Genomic DNA, 18,053 nt, shown 5'->3' with positions numbered 1-18,053 from the left:
ACTACTATAGTAGTCCCTTGCACTGCAAAGAACCACTTTGTGTGAGTATGTGTTCTGTGTGAATGGGCAACCTACCATAACTCACAGTGAAGAAAGCCAATGGCTAAAGTGGCCTGATCTCTGCCCCCGATGCATGCTGAGTGTTTGTAAGACAAATATGAATGACACAACAACAGACTAATGGATAATGTCTGGCTAAAATACCAATAACCTCTATGTTATAAACATACTTTTAGGAGGCAAGATGGCAGCCGAGTAAAGTCGGCCGTAGGTGGCTCTCCTGGTGACGGGGTTTTAAAAAAAAATAAACGGACATATGCAAGAAATGATATTGGAGTTTATGGATGGCGGAGAGCAAGGAAATTATAAATCACGCCGTAAAGGAATTCAGCTTACCCGGGGTGAGGCACTGGATATCGGCATTATCGGCGGTCGCGGAACAGCTGATTGTCGGCTGCCGCGAACTCAAGCGGGAGCTTGTTCAGGTGTCTTGCTGGAAGGAAGGCTGAAAATATGGCACCTAAAGTCGGTGTGAAAAGTAAAGGAGCCACGCAGTCGGTCCCCCTGGAGTCCCCAAAGCAAAAACCGGCAGAAACAGAGGCGGTACCTGCCCCTGTAGTGCATGGACACCGGCAGAGGAATCGGCCGGAAAATCTCCCTGACGGGAAGGGGAAGGTAGTGGGAGTACAGCCACAGCTCCAGCCGCTTCGGGCCACAATTGCTGACATGTTCCGGGCTGCTGGGACAGGAATAGCTATGGGACCTGCTATGGGCCAGCATAAGGAGCAATTCGGAAAGGAGTTACAGGAGATTGTACAGATGGCCAAGGAGAATGATCAGGATACTACCGGTAAGCCACTGTCGGGAACGAGAGGGAACAAAGAGCAGGCTGAAGGCGGTGGTGTAGAGCTGCAGGGACAGGGGGAACAATTGGGGGATAATATTCTGGATGCTCAAGTGGGTGAAACCCTGGGGGAGATGGTCACAGGTAATGCTAGCCAGCAGAATGGCTCACCTGGGAGGACTAAAATCCAGCAGGAGGAGGAAACAGGGAAGCATCCCAGAGAGCAGAATTAAAAAAGAAGAATGAAAGGTATGAAAGGGGCCCTAAAGCCATATGGAGTATTGCAAGAGGGCAGGGAAAGGGATATTGACTCTGAGGCAAACGACTATTACTCTCTCTCGGATGACACCTGGTCAGGATTGGGCTCAGATCAAGACGCTAACACAGACTCAAGTGAGGAGGAAATCCCCTTGGACGTTGAAGCAAGGGGTTTGTAAAGGACTCCTGCAACTGGGAATACGATACCCCGATCAGGGCAGAAGACCAACTCTAAGCATACTGATCTTAGGTGGGACTATTCCACAGGGGACCAACTAATGGGGGTCCGCAATCAGCCTAACCAAGAGGAAACAGTAGCGGAGCCTCCCGCACTCTCCCCCACATTAGAATCTATACTACAATGTGTAATGGCACATACGGAAGAAGCTCGGTTGGAAAGTAAACGCTCCCAGAAATGCCACCCGGAAACTCCAGGGGGCAGTGCGAAAAATTGCCAAGACATGCAACGATATAACTGATCGAATCTCGGAGCTGGAAACAAGGACGGCTGTAGTGGAAGAAGATATCGCAGGGTCAAAGGGCCAAATTGAAGCACATGAGGGGCAACTTTCGGATATCCAGTGGAAATTGGAAGAAGGAGAGAACCGGCAGAGAAGAAATAATTTACGCTTTCTTGGGATTCCGGAAGGGAAGGAGGGGCCCGACGCACGCCTGTATATCGTTGAACTCTTGGAGAAATCCTTCCCAGAAGTGACAGGTTGGAATTGGTCACAGGAGATACAGAGGGCACATTGAGTTCCGTTTAATATGCGACATCCAGTTCGCCCCGTATGCCAAACCACGGGCATTCTTGGTATATTTTGGCAATTTTATGCTGAGACACATTGTTTTTGAAAAAGCTCAGCGTACGGCTGATGGATTTTCTTTTTTCACTAGGCCTGATTTCTGCCACACTACGGTGGAACGCAGATGGCGCCTGTGGCAGATGATCACATTGTTTCAGGAAAAAGGCGCGCAGGCCTTTCTCCTTAATCCGGCTTGATTGAAAATAATATGGAGAGATCAAACGAGGTTTTTCACATCTGAAATTAAGGCTAAGGAGTTTTTGGTCACTGGGGGGAAATGATTTTTACCTTCTACCTTATTTTTTCTCACTATAGTTAGATAATTTGAAACAATTGTTCTAGATAAATAGGGACAGATAGGAACGATCAATACTTCTGATAATTATTGGAAGGGCCTAATGGCTCTCAGCATATAACAGATCTGTACAAAAATGCAAGAAATATTTGTTAAATTGTATTAATATGTGTGGATGTGTCACCAGGATGAGTACCACCATTCATCATACTCAGACCCAGGTGGTCTGTTGTCTCACATAGCAGGGTGGGGTGGGGGTGTATAGGGGGGATGGAGGGGTAGAGGGGAGAGGGGGGTGGGCCGAGGAAGGGGGAATGAGGGGGAATGAGGGGGTCTTGGGAGGTAGGGGTAGGGGGGATAAAATCCAGAAGATCCAGGAAAGCAAAGTATTAACACAGGGAAAGAAAGTTAGTGGTAAAATCCTAGGGGAGTGGGCCAAAGGGCAACTTAGTCATCAAGGAAGTTATAAATATGGGTAGGTTGATTGTCTGTACAATTAATATTGGTGGGCTAAATGACAGGGTTAAAAGGAATAGAGCTGGGGAGGTTTTACGAGGAATTGGGGCGGATATAATCTGCCAGCAAGAGACGCATATCCCCTGGCAGAAAAGAGGGCTGAATCTTATCCCTGGGTACTCTCAGGTTATCTGCTCATCGCAGTCCACCAATACAAGAGGGGTGGCCATACATGTCTCCAAACGGCTACTACCTATTAAGCAAGTCAAATCAGACAAACTGGGTAGGTGGGCTATTGCTTGTATTCCAAATCAGCTCACAATTTGTACAATATATGGTTCAAATATTGACGACTCTGGTCTGCTGTCAGAGCTTGAGGCAGAATTGGCCTCTTGGCCAATGCCCTTAATAATATGTGGGGATTTTAATATCCATTTGGATACAGAGGATTCTGTCATAGGCGGGTATAAGGGTAGGAAACCACGAGTTTTTAAAGCTTTAAAGGCACTCATGGACAGCCATGGGCTGGTAGATATGTGGTCATGTAAAAAGAAGAGGACCTGGGTTATACGTACTTCTCATGCCCACATAGAAAATACGTCAGACTTGATTATTTTTTCGTATCTGCCTCTCTTTTAGAGGGGGGTCAGATTAGGAAGCTCCCCAAGGTATTGTGAGATCACAACCCGCTATTGCTAGATATTGTAGTTCCGTTGTTCTCAAAAGGATTCACAAAGTGGACTTTTGATAAAAAACAGCTGGCTACAGAGGGTTTTATTGATCATATTAGGGGGTGGACACAACAGTTTTTTGATATTAACAGATACAGCACCACAAGAGAAATTGTCTGGGACTTATTTAAGGCTGGGCTCAGAGGTGAGATAATAAGTTTTGTTGGGTTTAACAGGAAACAATAGAAAAATGAAATAAACACACTTACAGATGAATTTATTAATTATGAGAAACAACATACGATAGCTATAGGACAAAAACAGTTAGACCTACAAATATCTCTAGAGTTAAAAGTAATCAGAACTAAAGCTAAGATAAATGGAATCTTTAATAAAAAAGCAGCTGAAAGATTTCAAACTGACACACAAGAGAATTATGAGTATGGTGAAATGACGGGGAAACATCTCGCACGCCGGTTAAAAGAAAGGGGAGCAATAAATAGCATCATTAAATTAAGAGGGAAGGATGGGGGGTTAGCCACAGATCTGCCAGGTATATTAAACATTCGTACAGACTTTTATCAAGATTTGTACAGTTCTAGGGTTCAGGCACCAATAACAACAGAGGTATTTACAGGGAATATACCCCCTCTGCTGGAAGGGCTAGAAGAAGATATCTCTCTGAGTGAGGTGTTAGAAGCGCTGCAGATGATGGCTCTGGGCAATGCATCGGGCCCAGATGGAATCCCTATAGAATTATATAAAGTGTTGCAAACAGATTTGGCTCCTTTATTATTAGATTTATTTTTATCTGTCCAGCAGAAGGGGATCCCGCCCCAATCATGGAAAGAAACTAATATTGTGATTTTTCTAAAAAAGGGCAAAAAGCTGAAGATCCTGCTTCATACCGGCCCATATCACTAATCAATGCCGATGAGAAATTGTATTCTAAAATTCTGGCTATAAGACTCTCAAAGATAATCGGATCTTTAGTAAGCCCATGGCAGCATGGGTTTATTCCAGGCAAGGGTACAACGGACCATGTCCGCAGGGTAATTTCTCTATTTGATGTTGCTGAAACCACAGGTGCACAGATGTCTCTGATATTGCTGGACGCCCAAAAGGCATTTGATCAAGTAGAGTGAGCATATCTGTGGCAAAATGTAAGATCTAAAGGCTTCGGCCCACGAATTCTAACCACCATTCAAGCCATGTATGTTGAGGCTCATGCGAAAATACAATTAATTGGGAAGGAGTCGGTTAGGATTGAGATCACTTGTGGTACGAGACAGGGTTGTCCCTGCTCCCCAATCTTATTCGCGCTCTATATAGACCTCCTAGTTAGAGCTTTATTGAGTGATCACTTAATTAAACCGATAGAGATCCATGGCTATAACACCAAGGTGTTAGCCTACGCCGATGATATCGTGGTTGTTACTCCCGATCCACGCACTGCATTAACAAGGATTGAAATGCTGGCTTCAGAATTCGGAAGACAATCAGGATACAGTTTAAATACAGACAAAACTCAAATTGTCTGTACTCGGAATACACAATGTCAAGATCCTCGAAGGGCAGAGTCAGCCACTTACTTAGGGATTATTATTACAGCGGAAGTAGGCAAGACTTGGGAAGCAAATTCTGCACCTTTATTAAAAAAAATTGGAGGGGATTTAAAGAGATTGGATAATCTACATCTATCCATCATCGGAAGAGCGAATGTCATAAAAATGACAATGTTTCCTAAATTTTTCTATTTAATCCGGGGCATACCTTTGGAACCAGCAAATTCAGTATTAAAAAAGGCGGATGGGCTGTTCTCACAATTTATATGGAGCTATAAGAAGGTTAGGAGATCGCTGAAACTAATGACTTTACCGCAACATTGTGGGGGGCTGGCAGTTCCTAATCTTCTATATTATTACTGGGCTGTAATGCTGCAGCATATGACTATATTATTCAGATTAAAACCTTGGGATCAGGTCAGGACAATTGTCTTGGATAATGATATCCCGCCATCCATCTATGAATTAGCAGTAGGAAAATTAGCACCAGGGCTAATTCTAAGACAGCTAGAAGGCAGCTATTATAAAAAAACATGCTTTAAGATCATACGTGCTGCCTGGAATGTATGGCAGAAAGTTTGTAAAACTCTAAAAATACCAAGAATCCAGAGATATGTGGCTCTATGGCGCTCATCTGCCTTCTTGGTTCCATTGAACGATAATGTAAACAGAGTCTGGGAAAAGGCAGGAATTCAAAATAAAGGGGATATTACTGACGTGAATGGGCTACTTTCGTTCAAGGAACTACAGGAACAATATGGGATAGATCCGAACACATTTTTCAAACATATGCAAGTCAGAGCTGTGATCAAAACATTGGATCTGGAATCTATTAATCTTGCTCAAATCCCGTTATTAGAGCATTTAACGAAAAAACATCCTCGAGTTAAGGACGTATATTCAATATTGATGGAGGCCAATCCGGATGATATTGTTAGAGTAGAAATCAGCTGGGCAAAGAAACTGAATAACCCGGATATTGATATATGTAGATCATTGGAATTATCTAAAAAAGCATTTTTATCGGCTAACCTTAAAGCCCAAACGTTTAAAACGGTATTCGGGTTGTATTTCACGCCAGCTAAACTCTGGGCATGGGGGAAAAGGGATAACAACAAGTGCCCAAGATGTGGCCAGGCTCCAGCTGATCTGATCCATATGTTTTCTGACTGCTGTCAATTGGATATACTACAAGAAAAAATGGAGCTGTTTTTACGGCAGACTCTGGGGCGGGTCTTTTCCTTAACTCCAACTATGTTGATATTTGGATATGATGAAGTGCAACAGTTGGAAGGATCTCAGCTCTATCTATGCTTTATGGCAGCAGCTGTCTATCGTATAATGATTGTGTCTAAGTGGAAGGATGAGGATGCCTTAACGTACCAGGCTAGGTATGCTAGATTCTTTCACATATATAATTTGGAGATGGCATTGTATAAATGTAAAGGTAGCAGGGGAAAGAGAAGGGGTCAGTTAATTTGGGAGCCTCTGATGGAGCTGTAAGTTGAAATAAGTGGGTCATTGTTTTTCATCTGTTTTGTACGCTTAGACTTGTTTTGTCTAAATATCTACTTTGTTGGGGATATATCATGGGTAGGTTATGTATGCCCGGACTGCTTAACTGGGATTGTTTTTTTTTTTATTAAAAGAAATGTACTCATTGCTTTCTGGAAAGAAAAAAAAAAAAGGTTGTGGCGAACACTAGATCAAAAAAATAACCCAACCAATCTGGCATCAACGGCTAAACATTTACCTTTGCTAATGTTTTTGTAACTCCTAATTACAGAGCCCAAAGGCAAAGGCGCAAATGCAAAGGCAGATACATAGAAAGTCTTGAATATATCTATATCTATTTATCTATAAACATATATAAACATATATAAACATATATAAACATATATATATACATATATATATATATATATATATAGAGCAACGCAGAGGCCCAATTCCAAGGTATTAACTTTATTTACAAAGGCGCAGCAGCATGTCATGCCTCCTTCTCTCCTTACGCGTTTCGGCGTTAGCCTTGTTCACAGGAAATAGAAGTCAATTGCAAAGTGTGTCGTGCGTGCTTTTAAAATTAGAGGTCACGTGACTACCACAATACTGCATCTCCCACAGTGCATTTCACAAGTTAAAGTTTTCTTTTAGGAAGTCCATTGTACTTTTTGCACATTGCTCAATTATATCATTATGTAAAGTGCACTTGTGTTGGTGTTTTAAATCCAAATGGAAAATAGTCACGGAAGTTTTCATTTCAAATCCGACTAATGTCCGATTCCTTTAACTGCCTTCAAACAGAGTGCATACCTTTGGAACGATCGGCGTGGGACATCCTCCCCGCCGAATCCCTTCCTCAGCCCACACATTTTCGCTATTTAGCATTCCTTTCCTCGGTAGGCTTGTGTGAGCGAGTGGGTCATGCTCCACATTAGTTACCAGACACGTCCTCCGAGCACTGGAGCCCCCGACCCTACAGGGCGGCCTCTGAAAACATTGGGCACGGAGAAGCCCAACAATCCAACAGAGCAACGCAGAGGCCCAATTCCAAGGTATTAACTTTATTTACAAAGGCGCAGCAGCATGTCATGCCTCCTTCTCTCCTTACGCGTTTCGGCGTTAGCCTTGTTCACAGGAAATAGAAGTCAATTGCAAAGTGTGTCGTGCGTGCTTTTAAAATTAGAGGTCACGTGACTACCACAATACTGCATCTCCCACAGTGCATTTCACAAGTTAAAGTTTTCTTTTAGGAAGTCCATTGTACTTTTTGCACATTGCTCAATTATATCATTATGTAAAGTGCACTTGTGTTGGTGTTTTAAATCCAAATGGAAAATAGTCACGGAAGTTTTCATTTCAAATCCGACTAATGTCCGATTCCTTTAACTGCCTTCAAACAGAGTGCATACCTTTGGAACGATCGGCGTGGGACATCCTCCCCGCCGAATCCCTTCCTCAGCCCACACATTTTCGCTATTTAGCATTCCTTTCCTCGGTAGGCTTGTGTGAGCGAGTGGGTCATGCTCCACATTAGTTACCAGACACGTCCTCCGAGCACTGGAGCCCCCGACCCTACAGGGCGGCCTCTGAAAACATTGGGCACGGAGAAGCCCAACAATCCAACAGAGCAACGCAGAGGCCCAATTCCAAGGTATTAACTTTATTTACAAAGGCGCAGCAGCATGTCATGCCTCCTTCTCTCCTTACGCGTTTCGGCGTTAGCCTTGTTCACAGGAAATAGAAGTCAATTGCAAAGTGTGTCGTGCGTGCTTTTAAAATTAGAGGTCACGTGACTACCACAATACTGCATCTCCCACAGTGCATTTCACAAGTTAAAGTTTTCTTTTAGGAAGTCCATTGTACTTTTTGCACATTGCTCAATTATATCATTATGTAAAGTGCACTTGTGTTGGTGTTTTAAATCCAAATGGAAAATAGTCACGGAAGTTTTCATTTCAAATCCGACTAATGTCCGATTCCTTTAACTGCCTTCAAACAGAGTGCATACCTTTGGAACGATCGGCGTGGGACATCCTCCCCGCCGAATCCCTTCCTCAGCCCACACATTTTCGCTATTTAGCATTCCTTTCCTCGGTAGGCTTGTGTGAGCGAGTGGGTCATGCTCCACATTAGTTACCAGACACGTCCTCCGAGCACTGGAGCCCCCGACCCTACAGGGCGGCCTCTGAAAACATTGGGCACGGAGAAGCCCAACAATCCAACAGAGCAACGCAGAGGCCCAATTCCAAGGTATTAACTTTATTTACAAAGGCGCAGCAGCATGTCATGCCTCCTTCTCTCCTTACGCGTTTCGGCGTTAGCCTTGTTCACAGGAAATAGAAGTCAATTGAGAGAAGGAGGCATGACATGCTGCTGCGCCTTTGTAAATAAAGTTAATACCTTGGAATTGGGCCTCTGCGTTGCTCTGTTGGATTGTTGGGCTTCTCCGTGCCCAATGTTTTCAGAGGCCGCCCTGTAGGGTCGGGGGCTCCAGTGCTCGGAGGACGTGTCTGGTAACTAATGTGGAGCATGACCCACTCGCTCACACAAGCCTACCGAGGAAAGGAATGCTAAATAGCGAAAATGTGTGGGCTGAGGAAGGGATTCGGCGGGGAGGATGTCCCACGCCGATCGTTCCAAAGGTATGCACTCTGTTTGAAGGCAGTTAAAGGAATCGGACATTAGTCGGATTTGAAATGAAAACTTCCGTGACTATTTTCCATTTGGATTTAAAACACCAACACAAGTGCACTTTACATAATGATATAATTGAGCAATGTGCAAAAAGTACAATGGACTTCCTAAAAGAAAACTTTAACTTGTGAAATGCACTGTGGGAGATGCAGTATTGTGGTAGTCACGTGACCTCTAATTTTAAAAGCACGCACGACACACTTTGCAATTGACTTCTATTTCCTGTGAACAAGGCTAACGCCGAAACGCGTAAGGAGAGAAGGAGGCATGACATGCTGCTGCGCCTTTGTAAATAAAGTTAATACCTTGGAATTGGGCCTCTGCGTTGCTCTGTTGGATTGTTGGGCTTCTCCGTGCCCAATGTTTTCAGAGGCCGCCCTGTAGGGTCGGGGGCTCCAGTGCTCGGAGGACGTGTCTGGTAACTAATGTGGAGCATGACCCACTCGCTCACACAAGCCTACCGAGGAAAGGAATGCTAAATAGCGAAAATGTGTGGGCTGAGGAAGGGATTCGGCGGGGAGGATGTCCCACGCCGATCGTTCCAAAGGTATGCACTCTGTTTGAAGGCAGTTAAAGGAATCGGACATTAGTCGGATTTGAAATGAAAACTTCCGTGACTATTTTCCATTTGGATTTAAAACACCAACACAAGTGCACTTTACATAATGATATAATTGAGCAATGTGCAAAAAGTACAATGGACTTCCTAAAAGAAAACTTTAACTTGTGAAATGCACTGTGGGAGATGCAGTATTGTGGTAGTCACGTGACCTCTAATTTTAAAAGCACGCACGACACACTTTGCAATTGACTTCTATTTCCTGTGAACAAGGCTAACGCCGAAACGCGTAAGGAGAGAAGGAGGCATGACATGCTGCTGCGCCTTTGTAAATAAAGTTAATACCTTGGAATTGGGCCTCTGCGTTGCTCTGTTGGATTGTTGGGCTTCTCCGTGCCCAATGTTTTCAGAGGCCGCCCTGTAGGGTCGGGGGCTCCAGTGCTCGGAGGACGTGTCTGGTAACTAATGTGGAGCATGACCCACTCGCTCACACAAGCCTACCGAGGAAAGGAATGCTAAATAGCGAAAATGTGTGGGCTGAGGAAGGGATTCGGCGGGGAGGATGTCCCACGCCGATCGTTCCAAAGGTATGCACTCTGTTTGAAGGCAGTTAAAGGAATCGGACATTAGTCGGATTTGAAATGAAAACTTCCGTGACTATTTTCCATTTGGATTTAAAACACCAACACAAGTGCACTTTACATAATGATATAATTGAGCAATGTGCAAAAAGTACAATGGACTTCCTAAAAGAAAACTTTAACTTGTGAAATGCACTGTGGGAGATGCAGTATTGTGGTAGTCACGTGACCTCTAATTTTAAAAGCACGCACGACACACTTTGCAATTGACTTCTATTTCCTGTGAACAAGGCTAACGCCGAAACGCGTAAGGAGAGAAGGAGGCATGACATGCTGCTGCGCCTTTGTAAATAAAGTTAATACCTTGGAATTGGGCCTCTGCGTTGCTCTGTTGGATTGTTGGGCTTCTCTGTGCCCAATGTTTTCAGAGGCCGCCCTGTAGGGTCGGGGGCTCCAGTGCTCGGAGGACGTGTCTGGTAACTAATGTGGAGCATGACCCACTCGCTCACACAAGCCTACCGAGGAAAGGAATGCTAAATAGCGAAAATGTGTGGGCTGAGGAAGGGATTCGGCGGGGAGGATGTCCCACGCCGATCGTTCCAAAGGTATGCACTCTGTTTGAAGGCAGTTAAAGGAATCGGACATTAGTCGGATTTGAAATGAAAACTTCCGTGACTATTTTCCATTTGGATTTAAAACACCAACACAAGTGCACTTTACATAATGATATAATTGAGCAATGTGCAAAAAGTACAATGGACTTCCTAAAAGAAAACTTTAACTTGTGAAATGCACTGTGGGAGATGCAGTATTGTGGTAGTCACGTGACCTCTAATTTTAAAAGCACGCACGACACACTTTGCAATTGACTTCTATTTCCTGTGAACAAGGCTAACGCCGAAACGCGTAAGGAGAGAAGGAGGCATGACATGCTGCTGCGCCTTTGTAAATAAAGTTAATACCTTGGAATTGGGCCTCTGCGTTGCTCTGTTGGATTGTTGGGCTTCTCCGTGCCCAATGTTTTCAGAGGCCGCCCTGTAGGGTCGGGGGCTCCAGTGCTCGGAGGACGTGTCTGATATATATATATATATATATATATATATATATATATATATATATATATATATATATATATATATATATATATATATATAAACACCAAAACTTCTCTCCTACGAAGGAAAAAAGCGACAACTCTGCTCCGGGGATTAGAAGGCAAAATCAACTTTTTATTTTTGCACAGGTAAGCAAGAGCCATGAAACGCTGGGGCAGACGCGTTTCGCATAGTAGCTTCTTCAGTGCCGGTTTCGATGGCTGCTTCTTCTTTCAGGGGGGCCAAACGAGCAGATCTAAATACCGTTGGTCACTCCCCATCAGGTGATCTCTCGCCCCTCCTCACACCACGATGTTCGTGTGTCCTGTGCTACACCCAACCAGGCAGATGCATGCTGGGGCTAGGAGTCCTCAGAGGTAGCCCATACAGTGACGGGGCATATCCTGACCATAAGTAGGGTCCCAACGAGTTGGCAAAGGATCCCAGCTCCGCCACAGGTACCCAGAATGGTGAAGCCTTCCTGTATCCCCTTTTCAGGCAAACCGTGTTGCCTCCGCTCTCCCAAGGTTGGGGGGCTTTGCGATTGTAGTTTTGTGCAGTACCAAAGTTCACAGGCTTTTGCGCAAAGCACCAGACCGAGAGGGCAGTTGTCACAGTCAGCGCCTGTTGCTGAGGTTAAATATAAACACCAAAACTTCTCTCCTACGAAGGAAAAAAGCGACAACTCTGCTCCGGGGATTGGAAGGCAAAATCAGCTTTTTATTTTTGCACAGGTAAGCAAGAGCCATGAAACACTGGGGCAGACGCGTTTCGCATAGTAGCTTCTTCAGTGCCGGTTTCGATGGCTGCTTCTTCTTTCAGGGGGGCCAAACGAGCAGATCTAAATACCGTTGGTCACTCCCCATCAGGTGATCTCTCGCCCCTCCTCTCACCACGATGTTCGTGTGTCCTGTGCTACACCCAACCAGGCAGATGCATGCTGGGGCTAGGAGTCCTCAGAGGTAGCCCATACAGTGACGGGGCATATCCTGACCATAAGTAGGGTCCCAACGAGTTGGCAAAGGATCCCAGCTCCGCCACAGGTACCCAGAATGGTGAAGCCTTCCTGTATCCCCTTTTCAGGCAAACCGTGTTGCCTCCTCTCTCCCAAGGTTGGGGGGCGTTGCGATTGCAGTTTTGTGCAGTACCAAAGTTCACAGGCTTTTGCGCAAAGCACGAGACCGAGAGGGCAGTTGTCACAGTCAGCGCCTGTTGCTGACGTTAAATATAAACACCAAAACTTCTCTCCTACGAAGGAAAAAAGCGACAACTCTGCTCCGGGGATTGGAAGGCAAAATCAGCTTATTATTTTTGCACAGGTAAGCAAGAGCCATGAAACGCTGGGGCAGACGCGTTTCGCATAGTAGCTCCTTCAGTGCCGGTTTCGATGGCTGCTTCTTCTTTCAGGGGGGCCAAACGAGCAGATCTAAATACCGTTGGTCACTCCCCATCAGGTGATCGCTCGCCCCTCCTCTCACCACGATGTTCGTGTATCCTGTGCTACACCCAACCAGGCAGATGCATGCTGGGGCTAGGAGTCCTCAGAGGTAGCCCATACAGTGACGGGGCATATCCTGACCATAAGTAGGGTCCCAACGTGTTGGCAAAGGATCCCAGCTCCGCCACAGGTACCCAGAATGGTGAAGCCTTCCTGTATCCCCTGTTCAGGCAAACCGTGTTGCCTCCTCTCTCCCAAGGTTGAGGGGCGTTGCGATTGCAGTTTTGTGCAGTACCAAAGTTCACAGGCTTTTGCGCAAAGCACCAGACCGAGAGGGCAGTTGTCACAGTCAGCGCCTGTTGCTGACGTTAAATATAAACACCAAAACTTCTCTCCTACGAAGGAAAAAAGCGACAACTCTGCTCCGGGGATTGGAAGGCAAAATCAGCTTTTTATTTTTGCACAGGTAAGCAAGAGCCATGAAACGCTGGGGCAGACGCGTTTCGCATAGTAGCTTCTTCAGTGCCGGTTTCGATGGCTGCTTCTTCTTTCAGGGGGGCCAAACGAGCAGATCTAAATACCGTTGGTCACTCCCCATCAGGTGATCTCTCGCCCCTCCTCTCTCCACGATGTTCGTGTGTCCTGTGCTACACCCAACCAGGCAGATGCATGCTAGGGCTAGGAGTCCTCAGAGGTAGCCCATACAGTGACGGGGCATATCCTGACCATAAGTAGGGTCCCAACGAGTTGGCAAAGGATCCCAGCTCCGCCACAGGTACCCAGAATGGTGAAGCCTTCCTGTATCCCCTTTTCAGGCAAACCGTGTTGCCTCCTCTCTCCCAAGGTTGGGGGGCTTTGCGATTGCAGTTTTGTGCAGTACCAAAGTTCACAGGCTTTTGCGCAAAGCACCAGACCGAGAGGGCAGTTGTCACAGTCAGCGCCTGTTGCTGAGGTTAAATATAAACACCAAAACTTCTCTCCTACGAAGGAAAAAAGCGACAACTCTGCTCCGGGGATTGGAAGGCAAAATCAGCTTTTTATTTTTGCACAGGTAAGCAAGAGCCATGAAACACTGGGGCAGACGCGTTTCGCATAGTAGCTTCTTCAGTGCCGGTTTCGATGGCTGCTTCTTTACAGTGACATCTTAGACTGTGCAAAAAGTAAACATTATCTAGTTTAAGGCAATACTTTAAAGAAATACTTTAAAATAACGTATGCACATAGCAAAAGTAAATACAGTTGCTCAAAGTCACGTCATACAAATGAGGTCAAAGTAAGACTGATACAATGGGACAATCAACAAATGATGACGAACCGCAACTGGCGGCCATCTTGGACTGTGCAAAATCAGTGCCTAACGAGAAATACACAAACTCAAAAGTGTAGCAAGAAATGTGCAGAGCAAAAGATAAATCAAGTTGCATTCAGTCAAGTAAAATACATATACTGGTGTCTGCATCAAATACGCTGCATCTGAATATAAATAGACCGCCAAAACAACATAAAAGTCAAAAATGTGCAACACTTGTGAAGTATCTGTTATTATGGGCACGTGCCTGACAGTGATCATGTTAGCAGTATTGTACAAGGGTCAGTGTGGTTGTAATCAAAGTCTGCAGTGCAAAAAAGCTAACAGCATAGTGCGTGTGTGAGTACAACAAGTCAATACCAAGTCCTAATAGGCAAGTGAGTGGCAATTGCACCGTGGGGTAATCTTGCCCAAGTGGGCTTAGACAGGCATCCTCAGCTGAGTACCACTATCACAGTTGAGTAATCCTGTAGACGTGAATAAAAAGGTTAATTCAATGACCAGATCACTGTCAGAATGATACTAAAAGGGTGTCACACATGAGACTATAGAAATAAACTGCTGAGCAAAAAATGCAAACCGTGACAACGTATGGAGAGTGCAACTAAAGTCAGAGGAAAAGGGTAGGATGCCCGTGCAGGTGCTGTCAAGTGTTTGGGCCCCTTCCTTCTCTCCTGTAAGAAATACAAAAAAGAGAAAAAATAAATAAAAACTTGGTTAAAACCGTGAAATACAAAATTGCATTTTACATTCTGAATAGGAGGCTGAACATATTGGCATATACATCTGCAACTAAGAGTCAGAAGTGTTTGAGAAGGTTACCATGTTACACATACAGATACATAACATACATTACTTCTGAGTATGAGACTAGGATTCAGTTTTGAGGTGAATTGACATTTCCTCATCCATGTTAAGCCCTCCAGGGGTCTTGGTTTGGAACTCTATGATGTATCTGGATTCCCTTTGTCTTAGGGCCAGTACTCTGTCCCCACCACGTGGTTTTTTTGGAATGTGTTCCAAAATCAAATAGCTCATTTCAGCTGTATTAGAGTAGTGGTGATCATAAAAGTGACGAGCAACAGGATATTTGGGATCATTATTGGTGATTGCTCTCTGATGTTCTAATATCCTTTTCTTTGCTGCACATGTTGTGCTGCCAATATACCATAGATCACATGTACATACAATGGCATAAATTACAAAGTTAGTACTGCATGTCAGGAATTGAAAAATCTTTTTGGTCACCCCTCTGTAATCCAATGATATTTTGTATTTGCTGTACTTACACGCTTTACAGTGGCCGCATGGGAAAAATCCCACGAGGCCATGGTCAGTGGTGGTGGGATAGTTCATAATGTCATTTCTCACAACCCAATCTCGTATGTTTTTATCTCTTCTGTAGGTGATAGTGGGTCTATCTGTGATAAGATCCCCTAATGTGTTGTCCGCTTTAAGAATGTTCCAATGTCTGGACACTATGCGTTTTATTTTGTGTGAATCATTGTTGTAGGTAAGGATGAGACGGGTCCCCGTCTCTCCTTTTTGCACATCTTCTATGGTGGTGTCCTGTAGAGTATCAGTGCGTTCAACTTTGTCTGCCCTATCTCTTGCTTTCTTGAGGACCCAACTAGGGTAACCCCGATTAAGAAACCTGGCAGTAATGTTATCTCTTTCCTCAAAGTAGGACTCAGGGCTATTGCAATTACGTTTGGCCCTCAGTAGCTCACCATAGGGTATACTCCACTTGAGTGTATTTGATGCAGACACCAGCATATGTATTTTACTTGACTGAATGCAACTTGATTTATCTTTTGCTCTGCACATTTCTTGCTACGCTTTTGAGTTTGTGTATTTCTCGTTAGGCACTGATTTTGCACAGTCCAAGATGGCCGCCAATTGCGGTTCGTCATCATTTTTTGATTGTCCCATTGTATCAGTCTTACTTTGACCTCATTTGTATGACGTGACTTTGAGCAACTGTATTTACTTTTGCTATGTGCATACGTTATTTTAAAGTATTTCTTTAAAGTATTGCCTTAAACTAGATAATGTTTACTTTTTGCACAGTCTAAGATGGCCGCCAATTGCGGATCGTTTTTCACCTGTTTTATTGCATCAGTCCTATTTTGATTTTATCTGCTTGACCGTAACAATATATGTGTACTGCTGCCAGCATTTCCCTTCACACGTGAACAAGGCTGCGTGCCGAAACGCGTTGTGTGAAATAAATCACTAGACTTTCTACCACGCTTGGATTTGTTGTCTCACGTTACTGAGAGCATACTTGACTTTTTGCTTGAATTGGATATTGAATCGCCGGCTGGCTCCGCCGGAGTGTATGCCAACCTTCAAGGGTCCCGGTAATCCGGAAGGAGCAACTTCGTTGTTTGATATATATATATATATATATATATATATATATATATATATATATATATATATATATATATATATATATATATATATATATATATATATATTACCTACTGGTAGTCACCAGTAGGTAGTTATAGGTAGGCCCATGTTTAGGCCCATGTTTCGTTACAAAAAGTGTTTTTATATGTATGTATGTATATATATATATAAACTGACCAAATACTTCTTCAAGCCATGGAAGAATTATGGGATGAAAATGTCAGTAACACTGCTAAGGACAATAGATTACCAGCAGCAAATAATGAGACTATAAGGGACACTATATCCACCCCTTGCAGACCAAAATCTACATTCAATCCCATCATGATTAGAGATTCTATTGATCTGTTTCATGAATCAATGATAGCGGATATCAAAAAATTCAATAAGATTGTGGCGACAAAACACACCAACATAAAGAATAAAGATCTACAATACAAAAATCTGATAAAAAAAACTGAAAGAAAATGATGAAGTTGTTGTTCGTAGCAGTGATGAAGGTGGCAATATTGTGCTTTGGCCGCAAAAGTTATATGATAAGGAAGCATACAGCCACCTCAATGATAGACTTTGTTACAATCGGAGCAGTCAGGCTAATTTGAATGCGTCACACACAGAATATTATGGAATGCTATCCTCATGGAGACTGGAAAATCTGATCACTGGAGATGAATACAAGTATTTGAAAAAAGAACACCCAACTACTCCTTCGTTATATTTCGTCCCCAAAATTCACAAAGATCAAGACAACCTCAGGCAGACCTATAATTTCTGCCAGGGATGGTTTGCTAGAACATACTACCAAATACATTGACTATTTCCTCCAAACCTGTGTCAAGAACTTGCCTAGTTATGTTCGTGACACAAGTGACTTTTTAAGGCAAATCTCTGAATTTGAATGGCATGACGACTATCTTTTAATAGCATTGGATGTAACATCGCTATACACAAGCATTGAACATACAGACTGAATTGAGGCAATAAGATATTATTTATCAAGCAGACCTGAGCAATTCAAACTCCACAGTAATATGCTTATTGATATGATAAAGTTCTGTCTATATAATAACATTTTTATGTTCAATAGCCAGTTATATCAACAAACCAGAGGAGTTGCCATGGGAGCCAGTTTTTCACCCAGTTATGCCTGCCTATATATGGGCAGATGGGAGGACCTGGCTCTCATGGGTGAACATAAACAATATATGATGAAAAATGTGAAAATGTGGCAACGTTACATTGATGATCTTTTTGTGATATGGCAAGGAACAGAATGTGAAGCTTGTGAGTTTATTCAGTCCCTCCACATCAATGACATTAATCTTCAGTTTACGACTACTATTAGCTCTAGTTCTATTGAATTTCTTGACACCCAGGTATATATTCAAAATCATAAAATTGAAACTAGGCTATTTAGGAAAAAAACAGCTGGCAATTCAAATCTCCATGCGAGTAGTATGCATCCCAATCATCTTATAAATAGCATACCGTATGGAGAGATGTTGCGATTGCGGAGAATCTGCAGCAACAATAGTGAACTATTAATAGCTCAAAGAAAAAAG

The 18,053-nt window shown here is 43.7% G+C and overlaps 1 protein-coding gene across 2 annotated transcripts in view; it reads left to right on the top strand.

The window, feature by feature from the left end:
• The window catches only part of KCNH5 (potassium voltage-gated channel subfamily H member 5), an 825,104-nt gene that overhangs the window by 278,672 nt on the left and 528,379 nt on the right, over positions 1 to 18,053 (top strand). The window lies entirely within an intron of this gene.

Source organism: Triturus cristatus, chromosome 9 (assembly GCF_964204655.1).
Source record: "Triturus cristatus chromosome 9, aTriCri1.1, whole genome shotgun sequence".
NCBI classification, from domain to species: domain Eukaryota; kingdom Metazoa; phylum Chordata; class Amphibia; order Caudata; family Salamandridae; genus Triturus; species Triturus cristatus.
The sequence above is the reverse complement of the archived record's forward strand: the minus strand, read 5'-3'. Positions and strand labels throughout refer to the sequence as shown.